Below are 10,512 nucleotides of genomic sequence, written 5' to 3'. Positions count from 1 at the left end.
ACCACTAATATTGTCACTGCTGTATGGGCCTGCTTCAGCATGGATCACTATTCTGCTTATACGCACGCAACGCAGTTGCTAATATCAGCGGTTATATTCAAATGTCTGTATTCGCATTGCGATTGCAGCCTAATATAAGGACATCCACTACCACTTACTCACATTTGTATACTTGGGCAACATAGCAATACAATCGGTAACATCGAGTAACATCGGACCCATATGCACAGTTAGGGCAGGTCAGACCTCACTCAGGAATTGCTTACTTCAGCGCACGCTATGAGACCTCAGGCTGCATATGGTTTCACAGTGGCTAATTTAAGCATGCCCCTTCAATGCCGTCCCAACGCACTGGCACACCTGCATTTACCCGACCACCCCTCTGTCACCACCCACAAACGGCAGTTTCTTATATATGTAATAGCCTGCGATTTGCAAGAACTGACATAATTTCAGTTATATAGCCGCTAGATTTAAAACAGCAATATGTTTAAGGCAAAACCATGTGAGTTTCGCCTATAATCTGAGGATTATATTAGCGATAAACGGGTTTGATTTCCAGGAAACAAAACCCACCCGAACTTCCCTGAACTGAGCTGATCCAAGCACCGGCATGGATCTCCTCAGCCATTTTCGGATTCCAAAACGAGGCAAAATGTCATCTTCCCGGCGTCAGATTTCACATGTTTTGGATCCGATATAAGTCCCTCCTGCAGTGATTTGGCGTCATTTGTCACAGAACCGCTGGAGGGGAAGGAGATACGAGAGACAGTGAAGCACCACAGTTCAAGACAAGTTCAAATTCAGTGACACGGTCTTTGATGGGCAGTGGCACCCACATCTTCCTAGAGTAATACTGACCGAGCTAGAATTTTGGACAGGCAGTTAGCAAAACATTGTTTTTTTATAGTGCAGGAACATCATTATATTACTAATTATAGTAATTATAATTACTTATTGTGTGTGGTTTAAAATAAAAAAAGTGTTTGTTCAAAAAAAATCAGCAACAATGCTGCAGCTGCTACCACCACTAGTCATAATGATACAACTTCATCGTCATCTACTAAAGCTAATGGTCAAGGGCATAGAGGGATTGAGTCAGGGCATCTAAAATCAAAACCATATTTTACATTGCTAAAGAAATAACACCTCTAATAAAGGGAAAGTTTCCTGCAGAAAAACATAAAATTGCCAACATGCCATACACCACACACAATTGCAAGGAAAGGCTCAGGCCTTGTCTTTTATCTCTGATTGGTGGTTTTGCAACTGCTGTCAGTCAGGCATCTTCTTCTGCCTCACATGATGATGCAAGACCGTCTCACTCTCAGGGACTTAGCGAGGGTGGTTCCAGTGTAGATCCTGCTCCAGACGCCTGCTCTGGCCAGGGCACTGGAGAGCAGCCACCCGAATGGGGTGTGGATCACCTGCTGCTGAGCTGAGCGTAAAGCACATAAAGAGATCAGTGCCTCCAGACAGGGGGCATGGTGTGGGCATAAAAGTGTGGCTTCCCACGAGTGAGGGGGAGATCTGAGTGAGAGGGATCATTCTGTGTGTTTGAAGGGAGGAGAGCTGAGGGAGGGGAAAGAGCTGTGTGTGCAGGGGGAGATCTGAGTGAGGAGAGCTGTGTGAGAAATGTATATATATATAAAAAAATATATATATATATATTTACTGTATGTACATATATATGTATATATATATATGTCACAAATCCCTGAGGAGAGTCTATGGGGAATATTTACTTAAGTGTTGTTTTTTAGAAGTGGAGTTGTTGCCCATAGCAACCAATTAGATTCTGCTTATCATTTATCTAGCACCTTCTAGACTATAATAGCTGCAATCTGATTGGCTGCTATGGGCAGCAACGCCAATTCTAAAAACGTGCACTTTAGTAACCATAAGTGTGTCTGCGAGTGCTATGTGTGAGCCTGACCTTTCTACTGTACTCATAGAGAAGCCTCCTTTCACCATTTCTGCACCCTCTGCCAATGTGTGGATGAGCAGCACAAGTCAAGAAGATGCTCACCTAGAAATTGAGGATGCAACCATGGAAGTGGAAGGAGGATATTTTTGTTGGCGCCTACCCTTTAGAAGGTAATCTCTCACGAGCAGGGCCCTCATCGCTATGTGCTTTTCCCTGCCTTACTATTATTCATGGCACCTAACCCATGACTGAGTGTTATGACCGCTGTGTCAGCAATGTGTATATATCATGTAATTGTCCTGCATTGTCTTGTACTATGTCACTGTTCTCTTGTTTTGCTCAATTGTTTATGTACTCTGTTAGGCACTGGGGAACCCTTGTTGCGCCTTGTAAATAAAGGATTATAATAATGAGGATGTTGAAGATGAGGATGTTGATGATGAGGATGTTGTTTGTGTAAGTGAGGCACCAGTAGAAGCAGTTCTTGCTCATGATAAGAAGGCCATTGTCATGCCTTGACCAAAAAAATCCACCTCTTATGTGTGGAATTATTTTATCCAAATACTGACATTAATTGTCTTGCCATCTGTAGCGTTTGTAAAGCCACATTAAGTAGAGGTAGGAACCTCTTCCCTATTACGTTATTTGCAGCACGTTTATGAAAAGTTTTTGGAAAAATCAGAAAAAAGTAACAACAAGCAGTCCAGCGTCAGTTAGCTCCCTTCTCTCTGCTAGATTCAAGCACATACAATCTCCACCACCAACACCTTCATCATCAATATCCTCAATTATAATCAGAAGTAGTTCTGCATCCAATTTGATAAAGCTACTAACTGCTCCATGATTCATGATTCCTCAGTAAAATCCTTGAGCTCTGTGTCTGCTGCTACTGCTGTGGGTGGATCTTCATCCCAGAAGGGAACCAAGAAGACTACTAGTAGTAGTTTAAAAAAACAATTTACTGTTAAACAATCATTTGCTAGAGGAAGCAAGTATGACAGCTGTCACCCAGTTGCACAGCGGATCACTGATGCCATGATGACTATACTAGTATTAGATCTGCATCCAATGTCTGCCATTAATGCAGTGGGTTTTAGACAGTTAATTGACCTGCACATGGATGTTAAAAAAAATTAATTATTGGCCTCCAAAATGCCTTAACCACAGACATGTGGACAAACAAAAATGGGCAAACTAAAGATTACATGACTGTGACAGCCCACTAGGTGGGTGTATATCAGCAATATATACAGCAGCATCTAACAAATGTCAGCTCATTCAGAGGCAGGCTACTCTCTGTATCACTGGCTTCACTATGAGACATATCGATTTCAACCTCTTATAAAAACTCAAGGATATCATTGCAAATTGGCTTACTTCACTTAAACTCTCCTCTGGATTTGTGATTTCTAATAATGCCACAAATATTGTGAGAGCATTACAGCTGGCTTATTTCAAACACATCCCATGTTTTGCTCACACAATCAATTTGGTGGTTCACAATTTTTTTTTAAATGATAGGGGCAGGCAGGAGATGCTGTCTGTGGCACAAGAAACTGCGGGACATTCTCGGCATTCAGCAACTGTGGAAGATTACAGAACCTGCAAGTTAAATTTGCCCTGCCACCAGCTGAAGCAACAGGTAGTAGCCAGGTGGAATTCTACCCTTTATATTCTTCAGTGGATGGTGGAACAGCAAAAAGCCATCCAAAGCTACACAATGAGCCATGACATAGGGAGAATGTACCTTAGTACAGCGCAGTGGAGAATACTTTCCGTGTTGTGCAAGGTGCCAAAACCATTCAAGAAGTCACCTGTGAAGTGAGTTCAACCTTTGCCAACTTAATTCAGGTGATTCCCCTAATTAGACTTTTACAAAAATAGCTTGAGAAACTGAAGGAGGAGATGAAACAAAGTGATTCCACTAAGTATGTCGGACTTGTAGATTATGTCCATTATTACATTCGCTAGGATCCAAGGGTTTTCGGAATTTTGAAATTGGATCAATACATTTTGCCAACTGTGCTTGATCCTAGGTTCAAGTTATATGTCGTGTATTTCTTTCCAATGGACACAGATCTTAAGAGATGCAAAGAGCTCCTGGGGAAAAAGTTGTCAGCTCAAGCAGCACGTGACATGACGATTTCTACTCCTTCAGTTTATCCGGCAACTGCGTCTGCCAGAAAAAACTGAGCTTTCCCAAAAGACACACTGGTGATGCAGATTAGTCAAAACAACATTTTAACATCTGATCGGGTCTAAAAGAGTTGCCTAAAATTAGTGACACCTCTACTGCAACTCCATCTGATACAGTCACTATCCAAAGAATGGTGGAGGGCAATTTCAATGATAGCATCCAAATAGGCACATCAGACAGTCAATTTGATTACTGGGAGGAAAAAAAGGCAAATTGGAGGCCCTTGTACAAACTGGCTTTGCTTTACTAAAGCTGCTCACCCTCCAAAGTATGTACTCAGAAAGGGCTTTCAGCACAGACGGGAACTTGTCAGTGATTGGCATAGGAGGCTACTTCCTCAAAATGTGGAAAAGATTATGTTTATCAAAATGAACTACAAATTCCATGATAAAGACCAGTGTATTGTATATTACTGTACTTTAATGGGGCATTCATGTTATTTTGTATGGCAATACCATCCATCACCAGCTTCTCCTTCAGGCATATAGGCTCCATTTTCTGCACCTTCTCAGCAGATACAGATCAAAACCAAAATCTGCAAAATCTGATGCTGGAAAGATGATGTTTTGCCTCAATTTGGAATTCAAGCCTGGAGGAAAAACAAGAGCTGGGGCTCGGATCCTGTCTGACTCAACCTCCCTTAGGCCTCTGATCTAGTTCTTGATTAGTGAAAACATATTTGGTTTCTAATATGGGGTATTGTTTATTAAACTGCCATCCTGTCTGCCACTGCTGTGCCACTCTGTATCCTAGATGTGCCATGTTGGAAGTTGAACTGCCATGTGTTTGTGCCACCCACTGCTGTCACTTAGCTTAGTCAGCCAGCTAGCTCGGTGCAACCTTTTGGCTTAATCTGAATGTAAACAATATTGTGAGCTGTGAGGTGGTCAAAATTTACTGGAAATGACTGGAAATTAATGCTATTGAGGTTAATAATACTGTAGGAACAAACACAGGCCCAAATTATGTGATTTCAGCTGTTTTATCATTTAAAAAAAAAAATACAAATACAAAACCATAACACATGAGGGCGGTTTTGGCAAAACTAAAACCAAAACCTGATGATGAATTAGAACCAAAACCAAAACACGGGGGTTGGAGCACATCCCTACTATAATCTAGCGGCTATAACTTGTGCCAGCGCCATCAAATCACAGGCTATTACATTTGGGCCATGGTATTATATATACCTGGTGCTCTGTGTCACACGGGAGCTTTGCTTTGCACAACAAGGGAAATAATTGGTTGGGGCAAAATGCCTAGCGTGATACATACTTTTGTGGCGACTCTTCATTTTGCAGTGCACAAGCAAAGCCCCATCAGCGTGCAACAATATTGTACATGGAGCCCACGAAAGGTATGCCTGAGTGCTTTAAATGACATGGCCATCTTTTAGTCCTAGTCTGACATTGTATAAGGTTAATAAAGGGATTCATTATATGCATGGGTCACACACACAAAAGTGGAGATTTGTTTGACCTTCCATAGGCAAATGTGCATTCTTGCGCTGTAATACAATGATTATTTGTTAAATTAGTAGTAACACGGGGTAGAAATTTTCAAACATTCTTTAAGTTTTGTTTTATTTAATTTAAAATAGACACATTTTATTTATTGTGCAGGTATGCAGGTATTTCCCAGTGCCTTTAAAAAAGTGCAAAATAATAGACAACAAAAACAAATCATCATGTTTGAACCCTGCATTTTAAACTGGGCAGCACAGGAGCCTGGACATCATTTGCCGTCAGACATCCCTGCATTTGGACTGCCTCCTTGTCAGACAGGAGTAGATAAGAGTCTTAATTTTTATTTGCAAAAGTTAAGTGTGTGATGATCTGAGAACTGGGTATTAGGGGAGGAGGGGTCTGTAAACCTTGCACTGTTCTGGGGTCTGCATTGTATGGTCACTCTAGATTTCGGTCCTGCATTGCATAGTGTTCCCTAGTTTGCACTGTTTTTACATAATGATTACTATTATACACTCTGGGGCAGAGTCTGAGTCGTATGCAAAGTGGCTGTATTTGTGAGCAGCTCTGATGCCTTATTTACTATCTCTTGCTAATATGAGATTCCGTTCAGCTAATGCAGTGGTCCATGCATCTGCAAGCAGAAAGCCACGCCACCCATTGATTTTACACCAACCACTGCAACCGTCATCATTAGGATTAGTGATGTGCGCCGACCCCGTGTTTTGGTTTTGGTTTGGCTTTGGATCTGGATCTCCCCTGGTTTTGGATATGGATTGGTTTTGCCAAAATCTCACCTTCGTGTTTTGTTTTTGTGTTTTGGATCAGGATTTTTTCTTAAAAAAAAAAAAAACAGCTAAAATCACATAAAATTGGCCTTTTTTTGTTCATACAGTATTAATAAACTCAATAACATTTATTTCCACTCATTTCCAGTCAATTTTGACCACCTCACAGCTGACCATATTGATTTTTTTATCTAGTTAAAGGGCCAAAAGGTTGCATCCAGCTTGCTGCCTCAAAACTGATTGATATAATTATTAACAGAGTTGAGGACTGTGCAAAGATCATGGTTGGGATACCCTTGGCTGTAAAATTGATAATAAATTAATTTAAAAACAATTTATTGGTGCAGCCCCTGCCTGTAAAATTGATAATAAATAAATTATAAAACAATTCATTGGTGCAGCCCCAGGCAGAATAATTAATAATAAAAAGAATTTCATTGGTGCAGCCCCTGGCTGTAAAATTGATAACAAATTTATTTAAAAACAAATCATTGGTTCCTAAACCAACCATAACATTAATTTAAAATGTCAGGCAGCAATGCCCCAGCCAGCACATAATGGAAAGAAAAAAGGTGCAAGATGGAATAGCCCTTGGGCCCTCCCACCCACCCTTATGTTGTATACGAAACAGGACATTCGCAGTTTAACAAACCAATCATTTCAGCGACAAGGACTGCCAATTGTGGCTGAAATGATTGGTTTGTTTGGATCCCCATAAAACAAGGTGCCAATGTGCATTGGACATGGAAATGAAAATGCTCCCATACACAAACTGGCTTTACATTACAAGTTGTTGTCGTCCTTGTCCTCGTCATCCCCATCAGTGTGTACATCCTCTTCTTCACACAATATTAAGTTGTCCCCGCTGGAATCCACCATAGGTGCCTCTGTAATTTTTTGATGTAATTGTTGGTAGAGGTCTTCCTCGTGGAATTTGTAATTCATTTTAATGAACATCATCTTTTCCATATTTTGAGGAAGTAACCTCCTACGCTGATCACTGACAAGGTTGCCAGCTGCACTGAAAACTCTTTCGGAGTACACACTGGAGGGTGGGCAACTAAGTAATACAAAGCCAGTTTGTGTATGGGCTTCCAAATTGCCTCTTTTTCCTGCCAGTACTGAAAGTGACTGTCTGACATGCCTATTAGGATGTGCTATATAATGATATAGTCCTCCACCATTCTGTGAATGGAGACCGTATCACACATAGGGCCTGATTCAGGCCAGCTTGCAAGCACTATGCGCTCACAAGCGGGTCGATGGTGGTGCATTGTGCATGCGCGATGTGCACAATGTGCGTGCGCAAGCCCCGGAGCAAGAGAGAAATTCTCTCGCTCTGGGGCTCGCTACAAATGGGGCGGCTGTCGATGTTGATCGATAGCTCATCCCATTTTGTAGGCAGGGTGGGGGTTGGCTGGACAAACGGAGGCATTCCTGAAGGAACGCCTGCCGTTTGTGGCGGCCCTACTGACATTATGAGTGATGTCAGTAGTGAGCTTACGGCTCTATTAGAGCCGGAAGCTCACTGGGGCTTGCAGCAGATAACACCCTACCACAAGGGTCTCGTCACAAGCCCGATGGTTGCGATGGTCGCGACCATTGTGACCATCACCTGGCCGCTCGCAAAAGCTGTGGGTGGTCACCCACAGCTTAGTGAGTGGCCAGAAGGCCGGACCAGAAAAAAAAAACACCCTTCAGACCTACAAGCTTCCCCTGGCTGTGAGCAGGTCTGAATCAGGGCACTAGTCACTGTAGAAGACATTTCACTAGTAGGCAGTTCTCTCAGGCCCAACCAGATGTCATTTTTTGGTGAATGATCTGCATGACCAGCAGGCATTCTGTAAGGAAAATTGAGTTTTCTCCTTGCAGCTGCAGAAACTGAAGGAGGAGATGATGGCGTTTCATGTGCGGCTGCAGCTGACAATTTTTTTACCAACAGCTCTTTTCATAGCTTTAGATTTAGGTCTGTTGGAAAAAAACTCACAAGGTAGGACTTAAACCTAGGATCCAGCATGGTTGCCAAAATATATTTTTCAGATTTCAATAGACTGATGACTCTTGGATCCTGGTGAAGTGAATCAAGGGCTTGATCCACCAGTCCGACATACCTTGTGCAATCGCTCCATTTCAGCTCCTCCTTCAGTTTCTCCAGATGTTTTTGCAAAGGTCTGATGAGGGGAATGACCTGACTCAAGCTGGCAGTGTCTCAACTAACTTCACATGTGGCAAGTTCAAAGGGTTTGAGAACTTTACACATCACGAAAATTATTCTCCACTGTGCTTCAGTAAGGTGTATTCCCTCTCCACGGACTATGTCATAGGCCATTGTATAGCCCTGGATGGCCTTTTGCTGTTCCTCCATCTGCTAATGCATATAGAGGGTAGAATTCCACCGAGTTACTACCTCTTGCTTCAGCTGATGGAAGGGAAAATTTAACACTACCTGCTGGTCATGCAATCTTCGACAAGCGGTCGCCGAATCTCTAAAATGTCCGGATATTTTGCAGGCCACTGAGAGCATCTCCTGCACGACTGTGTCAGTTTTTAAAAAATGTTGCACCACCAAATTAATTGTGTGAGCAAAACATGGGACGTGTTGGAAGTCGCCCACATGTAATGCTCTCACAATATTGGTGGCATTGTCTGAAATCACAAATCCCGAGGAGAGTCCATGTGGGGTAAGCCATTTAGCAATGATTTCCCTGAGTTTTTCTAAGAGGTTCTCAGCAGTATGCCTCTTAGTGAAACCAGTTATACAAATAGTAGCCTGCCTCTGTATCAGCTGTCTTTTGGTAGATGTTGCTGCTGCTGTTGCTGTTGTAGGCAATACACCTACCCAGTGGGCTGTCACAGTCATGTAATCCTTAGTTTGTCCTGTCCCATTTGCCCACATATCAGTGGTCAAGTGGACAGTGGGTACAATGTCATTTCTGATGACATTAATAAGGTTTTTTTTTATGTCCTTGTACAGACTTGGAATTGCTGTTCTAGCGAATTGGAATCTAGAAGGGATCTGGTAGTGAGGACACAGGACCTTAATTAACTGTTGAAAACCCACTGCTGTAATGGCGGATACTGGACGCACATCTAATACAGCATAACTGTTATGGTGTCAGTAATCTGTTGTGCAAATGGGTGATTGCTGTCATACTTGTTTTCCCTTGCAAACGATTGTTTTACAGTTAATTGTTTTTTGGAGGATACGCTACAAGTAGTCTTCCTCCTGGTCCCCTTCTGGGATGAAGATCCACTCACAGCAACAGCAGCAGCAACAGGCGTAGCCATCAAGGATCCTTCTGAGGAATCACGGATAGGAGAGGAGTCAATCATGCTTCGAATAATAACATTGGATGCAGCAGGACTACTCCCAATGATGAATGAGGATGTTGATGATGCAGGTGTTGATGTATGAGATCGAAGGCACTTGGATCCCATAGAGAGGGAGCAGGTAATTGACACTAGACTTGCTACATTTTGAGTTTTGGAACTTGGCGACATACACTTTGATATTTGATGAATGCTCTCCAAGTGATGTAACAAGGAGGAGGTTCCTAGGTGGTTTAGGTCCCTCCCTCTACTCACTCTTGCTTTGCAATGGTGGTCACATATGGCTTGACAACTGTTGTCTGGATTGGGGTGGAAATAATTCCACACGTGAGAAGTGGATTTTTTTGTCTTTTGCCCCAGCATGACAACAATGGGCTTTGGCTCTTTCAATCAACGGGCAACAACTGTTGCCTTACTTATACAAAGGACATCCTCAGGATCAACATCCTCATCACCAACATCTTCATCATCAACATCCTCATCATCCTTAGTGCCTTCAACTACTAAAATATCCTCTTCCTCCATGTGCAATTCCACAGCAGCTTCTTTACTGACTACATCTGCAAGATGTTGACTGCCCTTCCCCACATTTACAGAGGGCACACAAATGTTGGAACTTGGTGGATCCTCCAGTACACTAGTATTTAGGTCTGGCTCACACATGGCAACTGCGGACACACTTGCACTCTCCTCGGAGATTTGTGATTTCGATTTCTCAGGGCACACAGTTGGTTTTTCCAGAGTTGTCTTACTCTTTTTAACAACTTTACATTTTTTAATGGTACCACCACCACTACTACTACT

The sequence above is a fragment of the Taudactylus pleione genome, unplaced genomic scaffold (genome assembly GCF_031769625.1).
Source record: "Taudactylus pleione unplaced genomic scaffold, aTauple2 ptg000366l, whole genome shotgun sequence".
Classification (NCBI taxonomy): domain Eukaryota; kingdom Metazoa; phylum Chordata; class Amphibia; order Anura; family Myobatrachidae; genus Taudactylus; species Taudactylus pleione.
Note: the sequence above shows the minus strand (reverse complement) of the source record.